Source organism: Phasianus colchicus, chromosome Z, assembly GCF_987193195.1.
Source record: "Phasianus colchicus chromosome Z, bPhaCol1.hap1.1, whole genome shotgun sequence".
In the NCBI taxonomy this organism is placed as follows: Eukaryota; Metazoa; Chordata; class Aves; order Galliformes; family Phasianidae; genus Phasianus; species Phasianus colchicus.
In genome coordinates this window covers 24,034,401-24,060,022 of record NC_143476.1, presented here as the reverse complement: position 1 = coordinate 24,060,022, position 25,622 = coordinate 24,034,401, and positions in this window count along the sequence as shown.

The following is a 25,622-nucleotide window of genomic DNA, read 5'->3' as shown; positions in this document are numbered from 1 at the left end:
AGCAACTGCTGCAGAGTGGGCATTCAGCAAGGTAGAGGGTTGCTGTGACCTGTCAAGCAGCCACCTGGTGTAAGTAATACATCAGACCATGCAAAGCTGGAGAACAAAAACATGTCAAACCTTGTACATACACCTGGAATTATCCCCACATAGAAAGAGTTTACTCTGAATTTTACAACTTGCAAGAGTTCCTGACAAAGCCATCAGCTCTGCCATCATTAATTTGCTCACTGCTTTCATTCTAACATGAAATTGAGTATTTCTATGGCAGACATAAAACACCAAAACTAATAGATACATGACGGTAGAGCTTTTGCCACAGTAAAATAAGCCACAGAGCAGCTGGGGTGGGACTCTTCCCAGGAGACAGCAAAGAAATCAGAGCTTCCACATGGGTTTGAGGCTGCAGAGACGGAAACTCAACATAGAAAGTTGAGACAATTGGTGGAAAGCCCAAAATGGATGCAGTCACATATGTGCTGACTGGCTGCTGAGTAGAGAGCTTTCTGTTTTACAGGTCCCTCCTTGGTCATTTCTAGAAGCTGCCCTTCTGCAGGAAGCTGCACAACCATTTATTTCAGCACTGGTCACTGGGCACTGTACTTCCCAAGCCATGTTGCCTTTCAGGGCAAGACCAGACTCAGATATAGCAAGTTCCTCTGCCATACAGTCACTTAAAAAGATATGTAACAGCAGCTAGAGGGGAATATATAGAAAAGTGACCAGTAGTATCTTGATTGTTATTGACAGCCTTCCTTGTCATCTCAATCACAAAGTTCTCACCAGAGTAATCCAGTATTCCCACAATCTTTATGAAAAAATGCTATGCTAATAACATCACTGAGCATAGATTTTTAGAGAGTATGTCTGGGCAGTCTGTGGGCCTAAGATCCTTAATAGGAAGTAAGCAGATCAGAATTGTACATTTCTCAGACCTGTGTACAAATAATGTCTTCATTCTCACAAGTACCTGCAGCCTGATATTTAAAAAGATAACAGATGCATGCTAATTTGGCTAGAGCTCACATGAGTTAACTCTAGTACGGAAGAGAGCTTAGGAAAAAACATAATTTATGTCAACTTCCATCCCACATGGTATGGAGTCTCTCACTGGTGTTTTTGATTTAGGACCTGTTGAGTTGTCCATTGAGAAAACTATCCTTTACCTCCTTCTATAATGTCTATTCTGGGCTTGTGCATTCCCAACAGCAAAATCGATTTCCCACTCTTAGGCCAAAAGAATAACATTCCAAAGAAAGTAGCTGAGATGTGCTGGTGTTCATGCTCTCTGTATATGTGCACATCTGTGATGTGCATGTGTATATTTCTCAGAAAGGACAGAAGGTCCCTCCTCTGTTATCATGATGCTAATTCTATAACCTTGAATGAATGCCACCACGAACCTCAGCAACATGTCTCTGGATGTGTTCCCTTCTAAGAATGAGCAGAATCTCACCCAATTCCTTGACTGTTTACAGACATTACTATTCCTGATGTCATACGCTGAGAATCCCTGAGCTACACAAATTCATCCCACATCATTTTCAGATTAAGACTTGTTGATTTGATTGAGTTGAATTTTCTTGAGTTTACTGGATAATGTTTTTAAATTGGTTTTGTGAAAAAGACAAGAACTTACCTGCATATATACCCAAGTATGTGTACAGTTTTTTCAGGAATATGCATTTGCAAATGATAGATGTAAAAGAGAGTTTATTTTCCTGCTTGTCAGCTTAATCCACCCAAACAGAAGTGCATACCCACATGCAGTTATCCAAAAAAAGCTCCTGCTCTTTTCTGTCGCACCATCAAGCATAGACAAATCTTAAACTTGAGTTCAGCGCTTGTTTAAATAAATGAAATACTGGAAATGACTTTAGAAAAGCTGTGCAGCACCCTCTAGTGTGGACGCAGTTTGATTAGGAAATAATACAGTTTTATAAATGATTAACCTGGTGCTGACCCAAGAAGCCCAGTATTTGATTTCGGCACTGTGCTATTGACCATGGACAATTTGTTTCACTTTTTCAAGTCTCAGCTTTCTCACCTCTAAATATAAGAAAATAATTGCCTTTTTAAAAGCACCTTGGGCTTTCCTAGTGGTAAGTTTCTTCTGCATAGGGGTTAGGCTTGTACCATAATCATATACACATTGTGTAGGCTAGTGTGACACCCGTGCTTACTAAAAATTTACTGTGTAAAGTTACAGCTATATATGCTCTCCCTCTGCTGCATCACCTCATCTCTTGGCTGTTTTTTTGTTTTGGTTTGGTCTGGTTTTTTTTGTGTGTGTGTGTGTTTTTTTTGTTTGTTTGTTTTTTTCTCATGATTTGCACCACCAAAGCAATGTTTTATGGATTGCAAGTTGAATAATGTAAACCAAGATATTTCTCTCACATATCAGTAAATCTCATTGTCCTTCACCATAGATTTCATTTTCTCCACTTCATTTTGGGAAATAATAGTAAAAGGAAAGAAGGAAGGGGGATGCTAGGAAGGGGAATGAGTCTCCACTGAGACTTTTAATCAAATGAAGAGATTTTCAAAATGCTTGAGCTCTTGCCCTTCAGAGAGACAACACCTTCTGAGGAGCTGGACTTCTAGTTTGTGTTGTGTTTTATCATCCTCACTTCACTCATGCTGATGATCACTGAACATAGATATTGCTAGAGCAGGACAATATCAGACACTCCTAGGGAAGTACTTTCCAACAGCTTGCATTCTCTCAAGTAACTAGTGATAGGACTAAAGGTAATGGCCTCAAGTTGCACCAGGAGAGGTTCAGGTTGGATATTAGAAAAAAATTATTCTCAGAAAGAGTGATGAGGCAGTGGCACAGGCTGCCCAGGGAGTTGGTGGAGTCATCATCCCTGGAGGTGTTCAAGAACCATGTGGATGTGGCACTGAGGGACATGGTTACCAAGCACGGTGGGATTGGGCTGATGGTTGGTCTTTTGGGCTGCTGGGTAGAGGTCTTTTCCAATCTTAATAATTCTATGATTCTGTAAGTACACTGGAAAGGATGAAGAAGATGCAGATTAATGTGCAAAATTCTTTGCTTAGAGTGATCTCTTCCCTGTTGTTTTTCAATGAGTGCAGTCATGAGCTTACAGGTGATATGCACGTACAAATATATGTATCTTTTTCAAGTCATGTTGCCATTTCAGAGCACAGCCAGACCTGTACCATATACCATGTGGAGTTAGGTAGAATATCTACTTGTTTACACTGTGTGAGGGGACTGCATTGCAGGACAGGATCTATAAATTGATAACTAAAAGCTTCTTTGTTGGAGCTTGCTGGGTGCAAATCACCTCATTTTGAATGTAATGATTCAGGCATTAAGTGACAAAATAATTCAGGTAATTCAGGACCTGTCTAGATGGGATCATTATAGAACAGGTGAAGTAAGTGCCAACACATTCAAGCAGGTGGGATGCATTATTACCATCTCTAGACCTGGTTTCACTTGCCATGGCCTGCTCATTGCTCAAGCACGTGCAAACTCTCCTGAGGAGAAATAGGCCCAGGCCAATCTTTTCCTATGTAAACAAGATTTTTGCCATTTTGAAGGGTGATATACTTTTTTTCCTTTCTCTCAGCCAGGTTGCTCTCTTCTCTTGCACAGTGCAGTCACACCAGATATTAAGCACTTCTTCGCATCAATTTTTCACCTGCGAGTAAAAAAATGATATTAAACTAGACCTGAACCAAGCAGCTTGTTATTCCATCCTGTGCAGTAAGTTCCAAGACAGGAGTTTGGAGGAGTGTCTTCACATGTGAAAGCAAGGAACAAGGACACACAAAATCTCTAGGATGTTTTACTCTATCTTCTACTTTGGGGTTTGCACTCATTGCAAGAAGTTATGAACATGATTTCAAGAAGAAACAGGAAAAATGTTTCTTCTCTCTTGCAGTCCTCTCTTGCAGTCCAAGCCAGATTTTCTACAGAAATAAATTAACACACGCTGATCTCTAACAGGCAGGGAGGGGTAACAAATCTGGAAAGAAGAAAGAGAAAAGCTTGCAGGAAGGAGACAGAAACTTCCATAGAATTCCATACTGTGCATTATCTGATTTGACACCTTATAGTATGCAGTCAGCTTGATCTTTTTTTTGTTTTAAGTCATGCTCTTGGAACATCAGTTTATAGTGGGGCCGTTTTCCACCCGTGAGACTGTGGTTTGTAACATCACAGGACTATCAGCAGGAGGACTTGCACAAATTCATTGTACGCAGTCATATTAACTAGCAACATAAAAGTCACAGCTGGGATCTGGGACGGCCCTGGACTTAGCACATCTAACTGCATTATCTTCTGTCTTGTGTTCTGGTACATTCAGGATCCAAAGACCCTGATCCTGCAAGTATGTAATGATCCAGTAACCTTCAGCCTCATTTCAGATCAACTAACAGAGGTCAGAGTGAGATATATATACAGAAAAATGGCTACAGCACTGGGGTAAACAGACATTTTTCTGAACATACTGCAAGACTTCTCTTATTAAACTAGATATAAGCTTTGTCTTTCAGTGTCATGCCATAAGCATTGTTCCAGCTAAACTGCCTGGTGACCAGAGCTGCTGCTCTGTTGTGCGCTCAGAACAAATGGGCTGTGTATTCAGGCCAGCCACCACAAAGCTGGGTGCTGTTATTGTTCTGCCCACAACTAGCAGCTGGGATCGAGTCTCTTCTAAGCAACAGAAAGCTACAACCACATCTAGTCTAGAATTCAGACATGTGATTTGAACTTTCTTGAGCTAATTAACGCATCTTAAAATGCTAGATAAAGCTATCTGCTTGGACTTGAGCTTGTGCTGAGCTCAGCTCCAGAACACCACCTTGTGAGCCTAGCTGGGTTTGTAGGAGGCTTTAATTCACCTGAAGTACCACTCCACATTCTAAGGCCAAAGTTCCACTCAGTAACACGTAAATCACTTTCTCCTCCAAAAGTAGCAGTAGTGAGAACATATCAATAGCTCAGTGCTGCTCTATATGCATCTGACAGCACTGGGAATACTTGAAATGCTGCAGAGAATCTGTGAAGTGAAACCAACACTGTATAGCTGGTTCTCATAAGCAGCAAAGTTAATTATGCCTGATTTGGCTCTGAGACATGCTAATGAAGGGAAAAAAGTGGAAGGCTTCTTCTGCTTCTCTCAGTCTCTTACACAAAGCTAGACCATAGAGAAGTCCAGATGGCTCAACTCCTCCAGGTACTCTTAGTGTTGCTTTGGTTTGTTTGTACATGGATGTTGCTTGGGAGAGTTACTGTGCATTCATACTTGTCTGCTTCACACATGTTTGGGCCCACATCAGATCTGGCCAGGTCCTACAGTGGTCAAAGGCAGAGCTTGAGGACTAACACCCCCAAAAAGGTGGGGCGGTAGAAACCTCAGAAAAGTGTTGGGCCATACACCAGTGAGGGGAAGGAATACATCCTCCCACAGATGATAAGACAGGGAAACTGCAGAAATTTTGCCATCTGTAGTGCCTGGATTTTTATATGTGTTTTTATGTCTTTCTGACACCAAACCATGTTCAGAGGAGGACACAGGAGGTTAACTGGAAGGCACTGAAGCTAGAAACCATTCACAAGCTGGTGCTTTCAACAGCACTAATTCTGCTCATACTCTTTGAAAGTGTCTCAGAACAGTCCTGTCTACTGCTGCTAGCCAGAGCAAGTGCTGGGAGTGTCACGCACCAGCTGCCACATTTTCTTGAGTAGTCTCCACTGTGGTGCTTTCCCACCATTATCTACACTTTGCATAAGCCAGATTCAGAAGGATATTTCACAGCCTCACAATAGCTATGTACTTTACAGAACAGCACCATCTTGGCAGACTTTTCAGGAAAAAAAAGGCATGTTATTTTAGACTGTGAGAATCTGGAGTTGAGCAGCAGCACAAAAACATATCTTTTGGAATGCTGTCAAATCATTTCTCTAGCAAAGTTCATCAAATCACCTAGACTGGCAGAGATGTGTATCTGAAAGTGCTCACTTAGTGAGATAGAATATGATTTCTGCACTTAGAGCAAGCTTTTTTAGTCATTCTCCACAACCTGAGCACACAGTAAATGCAGAATCAGCAGCTGCAATTGCCACTATTCCTTTGAAAATGCTTGCAGTGGCAAATCAGTGTGAGGCCTGGTGAGTATAACACACATGGGATGGAAAGATAATGAGAAGGAACTTCAAGAGTAAACTTCATTCATGGAATCTTTTCCAAAATGCCCAAAATGCAGGAGCAATGTGAAAAGGCAGGAAGATACTAATACCAGTAGAAGCATCAATTTGTGATGATATCATGAAGCTCATAGAGCATGGGGTTTATTTGCAGAGATTTATGTACATCAGTACACTGTTGCAGAACATCTTCATTTTGATAAATCTGTTCTCATAAAGGCAAATTCCACTTCATGGATTGGTGATCTACTGGAGAATTCTCTGGTATGTTTTACATATCTAAAATGTCTCTTCCTAAAACTGAAAGTGAAAAAACCCATAACATAATAACGTCATAAAATGTTCAGCTCTGGCATAATGTGCTTGTTCTAGATTTTCTCATCTACAATTTCATCAGTATAATATTGTACTCTGTGGGTAGCAATTAACCTTTATCCAGCAGGCTCATTTATCACACTAGGTTTCCTGGCACAAAGGAGTGTATTCTGATGTTCAGTGCTTCTTTGCCTAAGCAAGACAAAGACTTCAGAAGAATTTGCTTGTATTTCATTAACAACAAGAAGAAAGTTCTCTTACTCAATAAACAGGCACCACCAGAAGTAAATAACAAAACACTGGCAACAAGAATTTAGTTTATTGAATTAATTTTTCTTTCTACTTAGAGCTGTTTATAATCAGTTTCATCTCAATATGTCTTATAGTTCCTTTCCCTTTTCTGAATGCAGAACTATCCTTTTTTGGGGACAAGAGTTTATCTAATTTTAACCACTTGTAGCCTAATGTTTAGTCCAGCCAAGACATCTAATTCCTTTCAAATTTGTAGATCATCTCCAGCCTCCAATTAATCTAAAAGACAGATGACCCAGATGAGAGGTTCCTACTGGAGGTGCTTCCCTGTTCTCAGCTGTTTTCAGCATGTGCAGAAACAGGTCATCAGATCACCAGACTGGCTGACTTATAATTTGTTCACCAACATGAAGTGGGACTTGTTAAGACTAGTCCTGCAGGACTTGATGATTCTCTGCTTTGCAGCAATGCTGTGGGGTCCAACCTGGCATCAGGGCTCCATTGTAGCACACGTCCTTCAAATAGTCAGATGTGGGTAGTTCAGAGGGAAAGAAATGGCCTATCAGGGCAAGACAGAAAAAAAGACAAAAAAAAAAAAAAGAGGTAAAGTGGCTCCCTGAATTCCTAGGCACCTTCACCTTCTCCTTTTGAGTGCATACCACCTCTATCAAACCATTCTACTCCAAATTAAACTGCTTGTGTCCATCTGTCCTTCTAGTTAGAAAGCTCACTTAGGCAGTCTACAGTGCGAATGTCAACTCTAGTGGGAATGTCAATCCCAAATAAAGTCAAATTTGACAAAATAAAATAGGAGGAAAAATGTAAGTCTGGCTTCATGTAAGAAAAATAGTATATGATCTACAGCCTTGACAAACCTGTGGCTAATTTAGAGATAGATGTGAACACTGGTCACTTTGCATGGAATATGTTTTTTGGACTGAGTTATAATACATTGAGAAGGAAATAAATATCAGTGAAGTGTGCAAGAAGGGAGGGAGAGCATTTGCCAGCAAAGCAAATAGTTTCTTCTTCAGGCGCATGGATAAGAGAGAGGATTTCTTAGAGTGGGTCAGACTTATTATTTGTTCTTGTGCTGGATGATTTGTTCTGGGTTTACTTTAGATTAATCCTTCATTTCCTCCCTGTTTCTCACCTTCAGAGATATATATATGTTTTTTTTTTTTTTTACTGTCCCAGCAATACTCTAAACTTGCTGAATGATGTTCCCCAGTCCGAAAAGCACTGAAGAGGAGCCAAGGAAAAATGGCTGTGCTTTAAAATGCCAGTCTTTGCCCTGCTGGAAGGGGGGCTGGGTAGTGCACCATCACACAAAGCCTTTATCCTAATGATTTCGGCTGTGAAAATTCACTGCCCACATGCAAAAGCACTTCCTTTCCTCAGAGCTATATGAGTTCAAGCTTCAGCGTTTCTGCCCTGGTGTGTGACCATCTCCCTGAAAAGAGAGATGATTGCTAGGCAAAGAGCCAGACCTCCCTACACAGCAAGATATCCATGCACAGTCTTCCTACACGGCCTGGAGATGGGGACTTGGGATTCTGCACCCGCGCAGACCATGCCTCCTGCAGACTGAGGCATCTTTGTGCTCTACTCCCATCTTGGCACCGCCTGGCCCACAGAAATCTCCCTCCAGCTGGCAAGAAAGTTGACACAATTGTTGTTATCCCACCTCTCTTCCACTGCCCAATGCAGGGAGAAAGAGCAAGGCTGGATCTTGTGTTCAGTGTGTTCAGTGCACTACTCCCCTAAAGCTAGAGTGTTCCAGTGACAGCCACCTGTCCATAGAGGGACAAAGGGTCATTAGCCCCTGCCTTTTGTCTACCAATGAACCTTAATGCACTTGGGGCAGCAGAAACCAAGGAAGAACAGAACAATCAGGCTGAAATACTGCACAGAAATGGAAAGTGCAAGGCAAGCAGTGCTTGACCCAGGAAGACCAAAATCCTTCCAGCCACATAAGCTGACCTGGTGGCAGGCATACAAACCTCCCCAATACCTTCCTGTTTAGTTCTTCATGGACACAAGCTCTATCTGGACTTAGAGGGCATGACACCAGAAGTGAAACCTGCCTCTGAGCAGAGCTGTCTGATGACCGAGGACGTGGGGCTGCAGCAGACTCGGTGAGGTGAGGCTGGCTACTGCCTGCCTGCTCCTGGCAGACAGCTCCTTTATAAAGTGTGACCAGATGAACTGAAAAGTAATGCTCAGAACTTGAGCAGCCTGCTGCCTCATCACACACCTTTGACTCCCACACGTGTTTTATTCATTGTGAACCTTTTTCTGCACAAGACATGGTCTTTAAAGCCTTCCCACTTGATTGAAACATTTTGATCTCTCTCATTTAAAAGAGGAGATAGATGCTTAATTTCTTATACTAATTTTTCCAATAAAAATCAAAGTACTTCTAGGCTAATTGAATGCCATGCCTCTCTTTGGCAGACAGCATTGTAGTGTAATTCCAGCCTATTCATATTCCTCAAATCTCTTTCCAAAATGCCAAGAATCCCTTTTCTTGCCAGATGACAAAAAGGATCTGCCATCTGAGAGGTGATTTTAAAATAATTGCTAGTATTAAAATGGGAAACAGAAAATAACTTGATGGTTAGATAAATCACCTATGACGAATACAGATCCATGCTCTCCATAATAGCCCTCCTTGCTTTAGGACCTGTTTTGAGTGATTCACCTGGTGACTTTGTTAATTAGTGTGCAATGAAATCTGTTATTTCATCTTTAAGAGCTGCACAGAACGTGGAGCTTTTTCTGATGCTACATGAACAGGAAATGTGTGCTGATGTTCTCCGTGGTGCACACTGAAGATCCATCCTGTAAGACTTTAGATCAACACAAAGTCCCTCAAGGAAGATCACAAGTGGCACAGGCTGTGTCAGAGTCAAGGAGCGGCAGCAGCTTCCTATGGCACAGCAAAGTGTTGAAGTCCATGGTTGAAGGAGGAGAAGACATGTCACTTGTCTTCCCCTAAAACCTCTTTGCTCAGTTCTAGCTCTGCATGCACATTATTAACCTTCATTGCTTCAGAGCATTTGTAAGGACCCTGATTCCTAAAGCCACAATTTTCTGATGTGAAATCTTGAACAACAAAGATGGGAGATTGGACAGGGGAAGAGGCCCACATCCAGGACTGTGCACCACTGATCATCCAGACCACAACTCCAAGGGACACACTGTGTGTGGTAGTTGCCTACAGCATCCATTCCTTCTTTTGCCCCACCTTCCCAAAGGGAGGAAGAAAGTATGGGAACCACAACGTAGTTATCTTGTGGTGCAGACAGCAAGAAGATGGACTTCATTCTGTATAGGAAAAGTGGATAGGGTGCTCAGAGGAAAAAAACTAGACTCCCCAAAAAATTAAAGTAGGAATCATTACTTTCCACAACTTCCTAAGGCACCTGACAGCTTTCAACTCTAAAAGTATCACAGTATCATAGAATATACAAAGTTGAAAGGAACACAAAAGGATCACAGATTCACAGAATCATAGTATATTTTGACTTGGAAGGGACCCTTAAAGGCCATCTAGTCCTATTCCCCTACAATGAACAGGGACACCGGTGCTCTGAGCCCCATCCAGCCTGACCTTAAATGTCTCCAGGGATGGGGCATTCACCACCTCTCTGGGCAACATGTGCCAGTGCCTCACCACCTTTATTGTAAAAAACTTCCTTATATCCAGTCTAAATCTCCCCATTTCCCCTTGTCCTGTCACAACAGACCCTGCTAACGAGTCTGTCCTCTTCTTTCTTACAGCTCCCTTCAGATACTGAAAGGCCTCTACTGGGTCTCCCCAGAGCCTTCTGTGCTCCAGACTAAACAGGTCCAGCTCTGTCAGCCTGTCCTCACAGGGGAGGTGTTCTGTCTCTTGGATCATTTTTGTGGCACTCATCTGGATGTGCTTCAACAGGGCAATGTCTCCGCTGTATTGAGGACTCTGCACCAGGGCACAGTACTTCGGGTAAGGCCTCACCAGCACAGAGCAGCACAGCACAGGGCAGGATCACTTCCCTCACCCATGTCCAGCTGCCATTTACCTGTACTGCCAGGCCCTTTTCAGCAGGGCTGTGATCCATCCTTACATCACCCAGCTCATACAGATAGTGAGGGTTGCTACAACCCAGGTGCAGTCATTGTACTTGGATTTGATGGACTTCATCAGTTTTACCTACAGCAGGCCCACTGCTTGAGCCTGTCTGAATCTCTGTGGATGGCATCCTGTCCCTCAGATGTGTCAACAGCACCACACAGCTTGGTGTCATCCATAAACTTGCTGAGCATGCACTCGATCCCACTGTTGATGTCATCGATGATGGTGTTGAAGAGCATTGGTCCCAGTACTAATCCCTGAAGGGCATCACTTATCATTGGTCTCCATCCACTGAGCTGTTGACTCATTCTCTGGATAGGATCTCACAACCAATTCCTCATCTATCAAACAGTCCACTCATTAAACTCATATCTTTCTGATCTGGAGAGAAGGAGGTTGTTAGGAACAGTGTCAAACGCCTTACTGAAGTCTAGATAGGTGACTTCAGTGACTTTTTGTCCACTGACACATTCCATTATCAAAAAAGCTACCAGGTTCATCAGGCAAAATCTGCCCTTGATGCTGGTTATCTCACCACCTCCTCTCATCTATGTGCCTTAGCAAAGCTACCAGGAGTATCTGCTCCATGATCTTCCTGGGCACTGAGTTGAAGCTGACAGGTTGGTAGTTCCCTGGGTCATCCCTTCTATCTTTCTTAAAATGAGTGCAATATTACCTTTTTTTCCAGTCACAGGGACTTCACCTGACTGCCATGACTATTCAAGTATAATGAGAATGGCTTGATGAATCAGCTATGGTCAGGATCATCAGCTATGTCAGCCAATTCCCTCAGGACTTGGGATGCATCTCATTGGGACCTATAAACTTATGGATGTTCAGGTTCAGGATCTTTGCTTAAGTCAGGAGGGGCAACATTACATCTTCAGAACTCAAGGGCTGTGTGTAAAGCAGTAGCTAGTGAAGGCTGATGCAAAAAAATTGAATTCCTCAGTCTTTTCCTTGTCCATTGATAACAGCCTGCCTGTATTGTTCACTGTGGAGAGTGTGCCCTTCTGGACTTTCCTCTTCCAGCTGATGTACCTCTATAAACCTTTCTTATCCTCCTTTGCACCTCTTGACAAGTCCAGTTCCAGCTGGGCCTTGGCTTTTCTGACCCCATCCCTACACAGCCTAGCAGCACCTCTATAGTCTTCCAACCCCTGGATCCAACCAGCACCACCCAACATTCAAACCCTATGTCTGAGAACACTGTCAAAACATTTCTTCTACTGACAAGTTCAGTGTCATGACCACTGCTCTGGGGAGTCTGTTCCATGCCCACCATCTCTAAATTTGTCTAGAAGCAAGTGGATTTCAAGCAACAGTGCCACTGTCAGACAGAAAAAAATATATAGTAGAGGGGAGAGAGGGAAATATCCTTTTAATGTGGTGATTTGATGAGAAGGAGAAAACAAGAAAAAAGGTAAATTATTTGCAGGCTTGGAAAGACAGTCCAGAATGAATGTCAAGAAATCCCCAGCAGCCATAATAAGAAAGATCTTAAGTCTTTTTCTTTTTTCCTAAAGGCTATAATGAAATAGGCATTTTTTATCAAAACTTTTGGGATTTTCCAGCACACAGGGATCAATACTTCTTCTCTAAATACTCAGGCAATGAGTCACTGATCAAATGTCAGCCACAATTTATTCATTGTGCAGTGTTCAAATTTCAATGCACAGCCTGCACTGTGAATATTCCTAGACTTACTAAGAGCCTATTCTGGTATTTCTCCCTCTCTAAATTGCTTTTGTTCTTGAATGTCACCAGAGCATCTCAGTGGACACAGGCAGTCAAAGCAGTTTTCTTAAGACAGTTGGTTATTTACTAAATAATTCATCAGCTGTACAAAAGCCAAAAAGGGGGCAAAAAAGCTACAGAACTGAACAGCATTCCTATGAGATTTAGTGATTTAGCTCAGACTCCTCTGTTTCTGGAGGCCACCCAGAATGTATAGCATGCTCAGCCCCTTTGGTCTGGGGATACACGAGGGCCAGAATGCATGGTTGGTCTGCAGCTGAATGCGATTTGGCCTAGGAGGGTGCAAGCTGCAGCCCCACTTTGCCACAGGCTATTAATTGCTAAACACTGGTATGACCTCCACATCCCTGCCAGCTCCCCACAGCTTCCCTTTGCCTTCACATGCTGCTGCAGAGCTCCTACTGCTGTTCCATCTCTAGCCCACTGTCAGCTCAGCACTGCATATTAAGGCTCTGAGGGCAGAGGATAATTTTGAGGCACTAAAGTGCAGGTTTTCTGGAGCTGCAGTGCCTTAGTTCCTCACGTCCAACCCCTTTTCTGCCATGGTGGAAGAAGCAGCTAACTACTCTAGGGTAGGAGCTGACATCCTCATTGCTCAAGTGAAGATGCAGGCCAAATGGAAACCATCAAGGTCAACAAAATTTCTGTGTTCTCCCACCACTTGGACAAAGCTTGATATGTCTTGTGATGAGCACCAAGCCACTCCTTGAGTGGTGGAATGAATCACTTTTTCCAGTATTCCTCCTGTGTGGGTTCAGTTACACCAAGCACAACCTCCCTCCTCAGTAGGGGAGTGAGCAGAGACTTCTCCGAGACTGGGAGAATGTAATTACCACTAAAATCTCTATTTCCCAGTCAAACTGCGTTGGAATTATCCAGCAGATTCAAAACATGCTGGGGCTGCTGGGATGCTCACATTGTTTCTGCATAGCCTTCAATTTCTGAGGTAATCAGTGGGAGAACAACTGTGCGTTGGCCCCCCTAGGCAGGCAGAAAGGGTCTGTCTTCCTCTCCATTTTCATGGGTATATCTGGCTGTGCTGTTCTCCATTCAGTTTGTTTAGTTTGCTGCTCTTTATTAAATATAACAAATTACTGTTACTGTATAAAATTATACACGTAGTGGTATCTTCAGCTATAACTGCATTAAAAGAAATGTGCAATTTTCTCTTTCAAGGAGTGGGGGTTGGGAGAACAGAAGAACAGGACCATTCCAAAGATTACTAGTGATAGAAGTAAACCTGGCTTTGATTTAGCCAGCATCAGCCTGATATATTTATAGATTTTCAATTACATATATCACAGTTAGCTTGAAATGCTTTCCTAATACTGCTTCAGAATTTAAATCACTGTCTATTTTTTTTCTTATCTATTTCAAATCCAAGCCATTAAAAAAAAAAAAGAGAGAGAGAGATAATGGTGTTAAAGTGGCCAGAAGAAGAGAAGAAGCACATATCAGTTTTCTGTGCTATTAAGTTGCAAAGGTAAAAAAGGACTCCTATCCAACACATTAAGAAATTAAATTTGGACTGGCAGCTTGGAACAGATTTTCTGCAGATTTCAGCAGTTTTGTACACCAGGAATTGTTCTGGAACAACTACTCCTGATTGACAACTCTTGCTCCAGAGCAGATTAGATTAAATTAGCATATTTATGCCAGCATGAGAATTAATCAAACACAAGGAGCAAACAACAAATCATTCTTTTTCTTTATTTTAATCCCATAACATTAACCAAATTAATGTCCCTTTGCAGACAAACATTTGGTCTTTGTCACCACAGAATCATTTCAGAAAATTAATTCAGAATAACTTTGGAAAGGGATTTGTTAAATTGCACTAAAGCCCCATGATTTCAGTTTAGTTTTATTGGACCTTAATTCATTTAACTCAATTCTTGTCCTAAGTCAATTAAACTCAGAAGAATTATGACCCTTTCAACTCATAAAGAGAATGCCCACACACTGCGCTCAGCAGTTTAATTACTACACAAGGAACGTACACCTTTTGTTTAATTTGGATCATTTTTCTTCTCTGTGCTGTGCTGACAAATTGTCTACAGTGGCCCAACAAGATTTCCCACTGACTTAGAAGGTTATAAGGATTTGGCACCAGACTTACAGCTCCCACCCATATTACATGCCAGACACTGCTTCAGTTTCTTCCAGTGTTATGCATAATGCCACGGACACCCATGTGGACAGGGACAGTGTACAGACATTTTATTTGTTCAGACATTATACAACCCCACAGTCACGTAGGATATTCAGAATAAGTAGGATTGTCTTTAGCATAGACACATGGCATAAAATGCTATCAGCAGACTCTTCTCAAAAGTCTTTTCTGCTGTTGAACAGCTCAGCTGGTGCTGTGCATAGAGGAGGTCTTAGTGATTTCTTGATGCGTCCTTCTCCATAGACAACACTTCAATCTGTTAGAAAACTTTTGTTTTCTAAAAAACACTTCACTGAAAGTTGCAGTGAAATATGGAGGTGCTTCCTACATGTGGCAGGCTGGCAGATGAATTCTTGACTCAGAGTACCTCTTCTTAGTGATCTGGAAAGGGGATGCTTCCACTCAGCTCAGTCACTTTGATAAAAATACTTCTTGAGCATGGTGGCCTTAGTTCAAACACAGAGAAGGTGGACTTTGCAGAATGTCTTACTGTTTCCCAACTATATGGATTCTATTTCTTCTTGCCTGTTATTTCTCTATCATTCTGGGATGACTTTCTCATAAAAGCGATGAAGAACTAAGACATAAAGATACAGAAGTGAATGTAGCAAGCAAGAAGACTTGGGTGATGTATAACTACATGTGCAGTCTCTGGATTCCGACATTTATAAGGTCTGAATTTGTGATTGTTTCATCATTAAATATGTGTAATTTTTACCCCTCCAGGACTTGTGCGTTTTAGTCAATATGAGTATGGGAAACTGGCTGAAGAACAGCTTTGGAAGAGAAGAAATGACCCACAAAATTACACGGAAATCTGTAGGATACACAAGATCCTCAAGAAGCTCAACACATTTAACTTGTCAAAGAGAATTCAAAAGTATCACAAAAGGGAGGTTAATAACTCATTGCTGTACTAACATCTGTCTCTTGGGAATATCCGAGAGAAGAGAAATTACCATCTCTGCAAGGTATGTTTTCACCCCTCAGAATGCCCAAAAGGCAAGGACTCAACATAGAAAATATTACAGCACTGCTTGCTATATTTTGCCTTTGGGTTTTGGTGAGCCTTCAGAAAGGCTCATGTTCATCAAGGAAAGCTGTACCCCGTTACAAAGATATGTCCCACAGACATGGAAACACAGAAGGCATGCAAGTTGCACAAAGCTGCTGAGCTGCATGAGGGCTGAACTGTTAAAATAACTCATTTTCTGTCCGCTCCCAATTCAAAACCTTTTTTCATACACTGTGTGGAAATTTGGCAGCACTAGAATAGAACTAGGAAAAAGAGAAGACAAAATCCAGCAAAGACATTATGCTTAATTATGTTAAGAGCTTCTCATAAAATTCTCATTAATCATCCAGCAATTCTACATTCAACACCTATCCAACAAAACATCTGCTCCTTTTTTTTCTTTTTTTTTTCTTTTTTTTATAAGTTGAAAGACAGAGAATGGAAATTCCATATCTTCTTTCCAGAAAGAAAATGGGGGGGTGGCAGAGATCTGCCTAAGAGATCTGTGTCTGGTGGAATGTCACAATGTTCTCTGCAAGCAGGGAGCTCTAGCATATGCTAGTGGAAATGTGGAAGGCCATTTTCCTTCTGGCTGTCAAAGAGACAAATCAGACCAGCACATGTATTGGTGAGCATAGGCCATAAAACAGCAAGGTCTTGCATTGAGTGGTGACACTCTTCATTTAGCTTGCATTCTGATCTCAAGATTTGTTAATTTAAAGGGGAAAATGGATATTTTAATGAACATACAACAGTTGCAACAACATTCAAAATGAGCAAGGCATTTTCTAGTTTAAAAGGACAAGTTTTACGTAACTGGCTCTCACTCTGGGATCTCCTGCCCATAGTACCCTGTCCTTTTTATTTGCATCTTCACACCTTTACCTTTCTCCAGCATCCTGATCTTACCAGGCTTTTCAGCCTGATCAGCATTTGCTCAGCAACTGTGTCTGGCTTCTAGATTTGCAGCACTGTCAGGAAGCAGCTGCATTGGGAGGATAGAGGTCAGTGAAAGACAACACCAGGAGGAATCTGGGTAAGAATCAATCTGACAGCCATGCAGCTTAAAAATTTTCAAGAAATAAAATCTGGAGTTTTCCTTGGGTATTTGAGAAGAGGCAATATGGATATCTACAGCTCCATGAGAGCAGTGCAATACCCTTACTATCATCAGCCATGACCTATATGTGTGTGAAGGACCTGATAATGTGTTTCAAACCTCAGCCTTCCTATACCACCAGCAGTAATTGTCTGAGGAAGCACACTAGGGAAAATAGCTCATTTGTGATGGAGGTCAGTTGTTACATTCAGTTATCCTGATAGAAAGGCCTCCATTTTCAAGATAGTCTCCTCCCCACTCCTCCCTCACCTCTACTGCTCCTCTAGGAACCTGGCTGGTATCGGTGTTCCCTCTTACATCTCTGGTTCTCATGCAAGAGTTTTCCTCCCACGATTAAAGGCACTGCCAGTCACAGAACTGGAATACCTGAGGAGGGGAAGGATACAATAAATAGCAGAGAGGGAAGGTGCCCTTTGTTTGAACTGACAGCTCGGAAATTTGAGCTGAAGTGAGTTTCTGCCAGGTTTACAGGCAGAGGCATCAGTCCAAGAAAAGTAATTGTTTTAGATGTGTATCTTCAAAAATCAACATTTCTAAAGGAGGAATTATCCTTCTCACAGCATATACTAGCCCAGTGCTCTATCAAGTCAACTCCATTGAACTTCAAGTTGTATTAAACATAGTTTCTCTGCTTTGTCGTTCTTCCAGCATTTTGCTAGTGCAGTAAAGTTGCTTCTTCTCAGCTCAGCAAAGGCTTTTCCAAAAGCAGACCTCAGGCCTCACGAAAAGCTGAAAGCTCACTGTGAAAAGCTAGCCCAGTCTCATGCTACCAACATAGTGAGGAGCCAATCTGCTAGTGGTAACTGAAGATTCAGGGAGTATTTTCAGCTCTGTCATTCCTCCTGTCTTACTATCTCAGCTTATAGCACCAGCTAGTCAAGAGCACAGGACAGTAGCAGCTAATTTCCTGGGTGTGCTTGAATTTCTCTGGAGAGGTGGTAGATGCCCCATCTTCAGAGACATTCAAGGTCAGCTGCATGAGGCTCTGTGCACCTGATCTAGCTGTCAGTGTTTCTGTTCAGTGCAGGGGAGTTGGACTAGATGACCATTAAGGGTCTCTTCCAACTAAGATGATTCTATAATTCTATTAATTTCTCATCTTTGGATACCTTGGACCAGAGGAAGTGCAGTTATATATGTCTGAGTGCCCTATGGGGCTCTGGGGCACCGATTTCTGCCTCATCTGCAGCAGATTTTGACTCTGGAAATGTCCAAACCCATACTTGTGAGGGCAGCCTTAATTGTCAGTGCATCACAAAGGGAGCTGGGACACCTGAATCCATGCCCTCCTTGACTGCTTCAGAGCAGTCAACTTTACCCATGATGGCTGTTCGTTTCATACAGTGGATTCAAATAGTGAGTGATGCAGTAAGCAGAAGGGAATGCCCTAACATCTGGAAAAGGAAAGCAGACAGAAAAGGGCATACCATGCTCAGTCTCCCTCTTTCTAAGCATTCCAATGTCCTTTTTTCCCCACCATCTCTTTCCTTTCGAAGGAAAAGACTAACTTGGTTGTAGAATGTAATGTAACATAATATAAGAGCAAAATTAATGACTCCTTGGGAGCACTGTGTATTCTTTGAAGAATTCTTTACATCTCTTACCACCTGGTTTCAGCTCTCTGTACTCAACTCTGCTGAATTTCATAATCATTAACCTTAGGTACCTACCTTTCCTTATGCATAGGAGGCAGCTTGGTCAACAGGCATTTGATTGCAAGTCCTTCCTGTTTTTCTCTGCCTCCTACTGCTTTGCACTACCTGCTGAAATTGCAGTTTTCTTGAGCTGCATAAATGGCAAGGGTACAGTCCTACAGTCATCAGCCCCCAAGGAATTCCTGTAGATAGAGGATTTCCCAGTCTCATCACACATGCTTGAAAAAGGGCTGTCATGTGCCCATTGAGAGTATAACCCCGCTATGGAAAGACATATTGCAGATAATGTATATAACATATCATACAACCTAGCTTTATTTACAGGCAAAGGTATACGTATATTTATTTTATATAGAATTACATGGATAAATGTATATTTTTCAGTATCCTCTCGTCCTTGCCCTGAAAGTCAATGGTTATTTTCTGTTAAGCCTTTTGTTATATTTTTTCTCTTCTAATTTCTGTCTTCATTTCTGAAATCTGTACCAATCTCTGAAGATTAATACAACAAAGAGGCACTACTAGGGGTTGCTGGAGGACATTTTTCTTTTAAATTCTGATAAACTTAAGTGCTGCTCATTAATTTTTGTGTCCCAGAGGAGTGCTCGGAGCCTGCAGAATAATTTCCTTCCCACAACTTGCATAGAATTTTGCACTGCACTTTGGATCCAGGCCAAGTTGTCAGGGTTGTTATTTATTGCAACTAGTAAAAATGATTCTCAGCTGTTGTAAGCCAGACATTCAAATAACTCTGTTGTAGCTGTGCTGCTCTGCCTTGGCGGCCCAGTACCCTGCCTAAGAACTAACAACACTGACATATCAGCTACTGTCACTGCAGTTATCAGCAGATTTTGAATTATTCACGGGAAGGAAGACAAAAAGGAGAAAAAAAGCCTTCCTATAAAGGCACAGTGATCTAGATGTCTAGCTCAAGGCTCCACCATTATAAGTCTGCATTTTAGTGCACCTTCATTCTCACACACTCCCATTTTTGTTCTTTTTCATGTAATCCATTAAAAACTTTTAAAAAGTCACTTGTGGCCATGAGTACACATTAAATCCATATTCTGTCACCAGGGAGCTGAGGCCTTTCCTTGGATGTTCACAAACAAGAAATAAAGTAAAACCAAGAGGCAGAAACTGCTTCAATAAAGGGGAAAGGGACAAACTGAGGTGCTAACAAGCCCCATCAAACAGTGACTTCTATCAAGGACTGCCAGCATCATTAGTCACAGAAGAAACCTGGAGAGATAAGCTATCATGTCCTGCTATGCAAATGCCTCAGGCTACCTTAGGGGTGATTGCTATTTGACATGAGAATTCAAGAGAAGACTCAGTCTCTTCAGTAGAAGGAACGTGCTTTACCATACACCCTTCCAAAAAGAAGCAGAAAACTCTAGAAAAGGTTGAAATTGGAGCCAGGTTTTTCCCAAATCAAATGACTCTGTGTCTCAGTCACTACTTGCAGCAGAAGCACATAATATTCACAGTGCTGAAAGGTGTGAGCTGGGAGGAGAGCTGTAGATCCTTGCTGTGGGTGCATTTGGTTTTAGGATGCGGGCCACCTGATGGACACTGAGCCAGACAAGTCAACTTGCACCAGTCTGGGAGATCCAACTTGCCTTCTGCCCACGTGTGCTTTACTCCTGGTCTAGGTAGACACAAGCTGACACCGTGTCTTTCTTACTCCTGTAGGGTGAGTGGCTGACTCCACGCTTTTGCTGTAATGATCTTTCTCTGCATAAAATGTTTCTTAGTGCCATAGCTAGACCATGATGTAATTCTTCCCCTCAAATAAACAGAGTTCCTAGCTCTTAAATCAAAGGCAGTCTCTTCTTGTATTCCCCCTGGGCAAGATCCCACTATCTTCTCAGGCTGCATTTTTGTGCTCGTTGTTATTTCTGATTGATTTTTAATGTGTTGCATTTGATTTTATGTTTCCGCATTCATCCTGACCAACTGATCAATGCGTTAAATAATAGAAAACTTGAAATGACACAGGCCAGCAGCAGGTCAAGTCTGTTAAAATGACAGAAACCTCTTTGTGCTCTGCAGTTTCTGACCCCAAGACTCTTTGCAGTAGCTATAAAGTTTTGGATGTCGATCAGACCATTTATGGCTTTTGAAGTCTCTGGAATCTTTATGGACTAATGTTTGACTGGTGTAGCTCTATTGCCTTCATTTAAGCAGCACAAGTTTCAACCTATTGAAGATCTCATCATGTATTTTTTTTCTCTCTGTCCTTCTGCATTCTGACAATCTCTTGAAGAATCTAGAAAACCAAGATTTTCAAGTTGCTGAAGGGCACAAACCCATATGGCTGCTCAGATGCTATCTCATTAGTATGAGTCTGACATGCTGGATACTATAGACCTAGCTCAGCAGCTATCCAACATTTTTTTTCTTTTCTCTTTCTGATGTTATTAAAAAAAAATCGATGGTAGCTCATGTTCCTACTCTTTATGTCACTCTTGAGGTTAATACCACTGTTACTCAAACAGCACATTGCAGAGCCTGCTTTTCTTTTCTGGTGTTATTTTTATATCATACTTTTGTTCTCAGAAAACCCTTTCAGTCTTGCCCCACTGGTGTCTAGGAGGCTATTAACTGAGATTTCATTGCATGTGATGTGAGGATAGCCTTAGAGAGTGAAGAAACCGAGGGTGTACAGGTCTGGACATGATGTGGAGTTTGTAACTGCAGTGGAGATGGTGTGGGAGTTCCTAACTGTAGTGGCACAGTCTGGAAACTGAGGAGAATAATGAGCAAATGAGCATAAAGCCATCAGGTTTTCAGAACTTCAGCTGACTGGCAGAGAAATCAGGAACTTCTTTTCACAAAATCATAGAATGTCCTGAATTAGAAGGGAGCTATAAGGATCATGGAGTCCATCTCCTACCCATTCCTACATTCAGTGACCATTTTCCTGCTGGTCCCATCATCCTACTAGACAAGAATCACCTCTGCTGGTTGAACAGATACTCTCAAAGGAATTACCTCAGGTATTTGTTATATTTGTCCTCTGACTACATCTAAGGTTGTGGCCAAAGTACTTTCTCAGTCCAGATGAGATCTCTGTCACGCTTACTAAAGCCAGCTCCTATCGAGAAAAATGGATCACATAGAACTTGGGTGTTACAGGCAGTGATTCAGATCCTGGGGCATCTCAGAGGAGCATATCTGCTGGCAAGGTGGGCCTGCCAAACCTGACATAACATGGCATGCTTTGAAGTGTAGCCTGTGTGTGGCTGGTATGGCTGTACTTCTACTAGGCAGAGAGACGAAGGACCTTCTCTGTCTCTACTCCAGCAGCCTCAGAGCTGAGAAGTGTTTGCACTGGTGATGGAGGAGGATGCAGAGCTGCAGTGGCATGAGATGGCCAGCTGGCTTGCTGAGGGGTTGTGCATCTTGTCAAGCTTGGCTCAGATCTAAGCAGTGGGAATAAACAGGGACAGCATTTCCCAGAAGTTTAGCTGGCATTAGTAGTGAGTGCAAATACTTAGCAAAGTGCCTTTTGTCACATTTTGCTAACAAAGCAGAGGTCAGGTCTCTACTGTCTGTTTTGATAATAAATATCTTAATTAGATCTTTTAGAAAAGGAAAGAGAAAAAAATCTGGAAGCCTTGGAGATATTTCATTATTTCATTATTTCATTATTTCTTTTTCTTTTCTTTTCTTTTCTTTTTTTTTTTTTCAGTATTAAAAGTATAACTCAAGTAGTGCTGGCACCAGGATACATAATCCACTTACCAGGGCAGAGAGGGCTCTGGAGCTGCACCACAAATGCATCATTTGATAACAGTAATGAAAAAGACAGCAATCTATATCTGCAAATAGCATTAGAGAAGACTTGGTTTGGGGACCAAAGGAAACTGATGCTGAATTTATGAGGCAGACATCTCACGCATTTAAGACAAGTACGTTCTTTCCTTCTCTGTTTTGTTTCATCCTCCCTTACTTTTTCAATAACTTGACCCTTTACTTGGGCCAGCTTTTAGCCCAGTAATAAAACAATTCAGTCAGGAACAGTTGTAGAGTGAAATGGACTTGTCTTACCACATGTGCTGAGTGGGGCCAGCCAGCTCCTGCTCACTTGTCCTCCCTTGCAAGTCTTGCTTTTTTGCCCCATCTTTTTCATGGTGCATGTGCTCTGAGATGTGCATAACTCTTGGATCTATGCCTGCTATGCCTGCTGCTGAGCTGCATCTGGAAGAGCTACAGGGGCAGAGAGGAGAGACACTGTTCAGCTTGGCATTAGGCAGGATGCTCTCCAACTCAACTGTCCCACATGATCTTTTTCCATTCCATTTAGAGACGTGGACCTGTTGGAGCACATCCAGAGGAGAGCCACAAAAATGATTCAAGGGATGGAACACCTCCCCTGTCAGGACAGGCTGAGAGAGCTGGGGCAGTTTAGCATGGAGAAGGCTTGGAAAGTCTTGAGAGAGGCATTTCAATGTGAAAAGGGGGCTATAAGAAAGGGGGACAGACTCTTTAGCAGGGTCTATTGTGACAGGACAAGGGGAACTGGTTTCAAACTAAAAAAGGAGAGATTTAAACTGGATATAAGGAAGAAGTTTTTAACAATAAGGATGGTGAGGCACTGGCACAGGTTGCCCAGAGAGGTGATGGATGCCCCATCCCTGGAGACATACAAGGTCAGGCTGGATGGGGCTCTGAGCACCTGATTGAGCTCTAGGTGTCCCTGTTCATTGTAGGGGAGTAGGATGAGATGGCCTTTAAGGGTTCCTTCCTATTCAAACAATTCTATGATTCTATGGTCTCACACTGTCCATCACATGATTCTCACATGAGTAGGAAGAGAGAGCATACTAGAGAAAAACTGTGAGATCTGGAGGGAACCACTCTTATCACTGTCCTGGACTGGAGAGCATAAAAAAAATGCTCTGCAACCATAGAACAGTAGACCCCTGGACGTATCCTGTCCACAGCTGTGGTAATAGGAACTGTTACTTAGGAAGAAGACACAAATCCATTCACTTTGCACAGTGCAGTTTTTTCATCTCTTCTGCATCTATAATTGCAGTGAGGATACCAGAATGAATCCACCCAGTATTTTCCACAAAAGCGTTTGCTGTCCATGAGTTTTGCCAGTTCCTTTCTTATGCTACCTGTAATTATAACCTCCTATGCCAACCAATTTAAAAAAAATCCCTTTCCCCCTCTGTAGAAACAGTTTATTTCTTTTCTGTTTTAAACTGTTTTTCTCCAGGTTTCATGGAGTGCCCTCTGTCCCCAGTGTTACAGGATTTTGTGAACTACTGTTCCACTTCCATTCAGATCAGTCCCCTTCTTTACTCATTTTAACCACATCTGTCTCCTTCAGCCTTCACTCTTCACCCTTCAGCACAGTCTCAAAATAAGTATTCTCATGTTTTCTGGTCTGTCTTTTAATGTGACTGTTGCATCTCAATGATCATCTTAATTTCTCCTTTCTGCTCACTTTCCATCTCCAGCATGTCCTTCTTGAAATACAGAGATGAGACCTACACTCAGTGCTTAAGTTGCAGGTCCACCAAAATTTTCAGTAAGAACAGACTGGTTCTCTTTGTCCTGTCAGTTCCCTTTCTCTTTGTCTCCATAAAATTGTTTGAGTTAGAAGGGACTTCTATAATCTATTAAACTCCCCTGCAGTGAACTGGGAACCTACAGCTAGATCATTGTGCCTCCCAGATCATTCCCTTTTCTGCATGTTGCTGTGTATTGAGAAGATTATTGCAGAGAGCTGCTGGCAGGAGCTTCAGGATTTCCCCATTCACCCTTTTTTCCAACTCTTTAATGGACAAATCTCTGAAAGTATCCAGCTTTACAGAAGCTGCTTTTATGATAGTACATTTTGTTTACACATATGCTCTGTAACCTTAGTCTTCACTGCAGACTTTTATCACAGTCTCACAATTGTAAGTTACTAGTTGGCTGTTCCCAGGATTTCCTCAATGTGTCTTTCTGCAACCCATTACTTAAGCTAGCAACCTAGCAGCCCTTTCTGTTTGTACCTTAAGCAGTAGGCCTGTGAGTTCACACCTGAGTTCCTACTCAGCCCATTGGTGAGTACCATCTGCTCATAGGAACTTGTTAACATCTTATTAACCATGGAGCCAGACACAACTCAAGGGAGCACACAGAAAGGAAAGAAGCAACAGACACAACTTTTGGAATACGTCCAGGAGATCAGAGATGTCCTCTCTTTTCCAGGAGGATACTCCCCCACTGAGAGAAGGACCCCATAAGCATGCAGGATCTACATCCTTGGAGATCTTGCCAGCTCAACAGCACAGTCTCCAATCGGCTGGATTGAGTTGTCCCTGCTGTAAGTAAAGGCAGTTGGAGTACATGATATCTAATCAAAACTTCTCTAGAATGCTTTGATTATAAAAAATCTCTTTGTTCTAATGCTGCGTATATATTTATTCCAAGCTAAACTCGTTCCTTTCCTCAGTCTGCTATAAATAAACGTGTCAGCTGTGAAAAGCCCCCTGATAACTTAGCAGAATAAAGCAATGAAAATAATACATGGACTGTCTTTGTTATAGTTTTATTCCCAGATACTCTTTTACACCTTGTCATGATTCTGTGATTCCATAATTCATGATTCCATTATTCTATCATGCAGACTCAAAACAGCTTTTGCTGTTATTTGCAGAACACACTCTGTAGTCTTCAAATTCTACTTGGCAGACCTGATTTCCTGTGTACATTAAAAAAAAAATCTTTTGCAGGCTTCCCTGGCTCTTGTAGGTCAATTTTCCATCTCTTACACTAGCATTTCACTGCATTCCATCTCTTACTAGCATTTCACTGCTGTCTCCTTAGCTTCCCCACTGAGCCGTGTGGGACAATGATGTGGGGCAGGAACACTCTGGAGTTTCTGAATTATAGCATGCATTTTCTGCTAGACTTTCAGTATGGTATTTTTAACAGCCTCCAGTCTGTTCATAGGCCTTTTCTTACTGATCAAGGTCATCATTTTTGTACTGCAGGTTCCCAAGCAGGGAAACCCAGAACC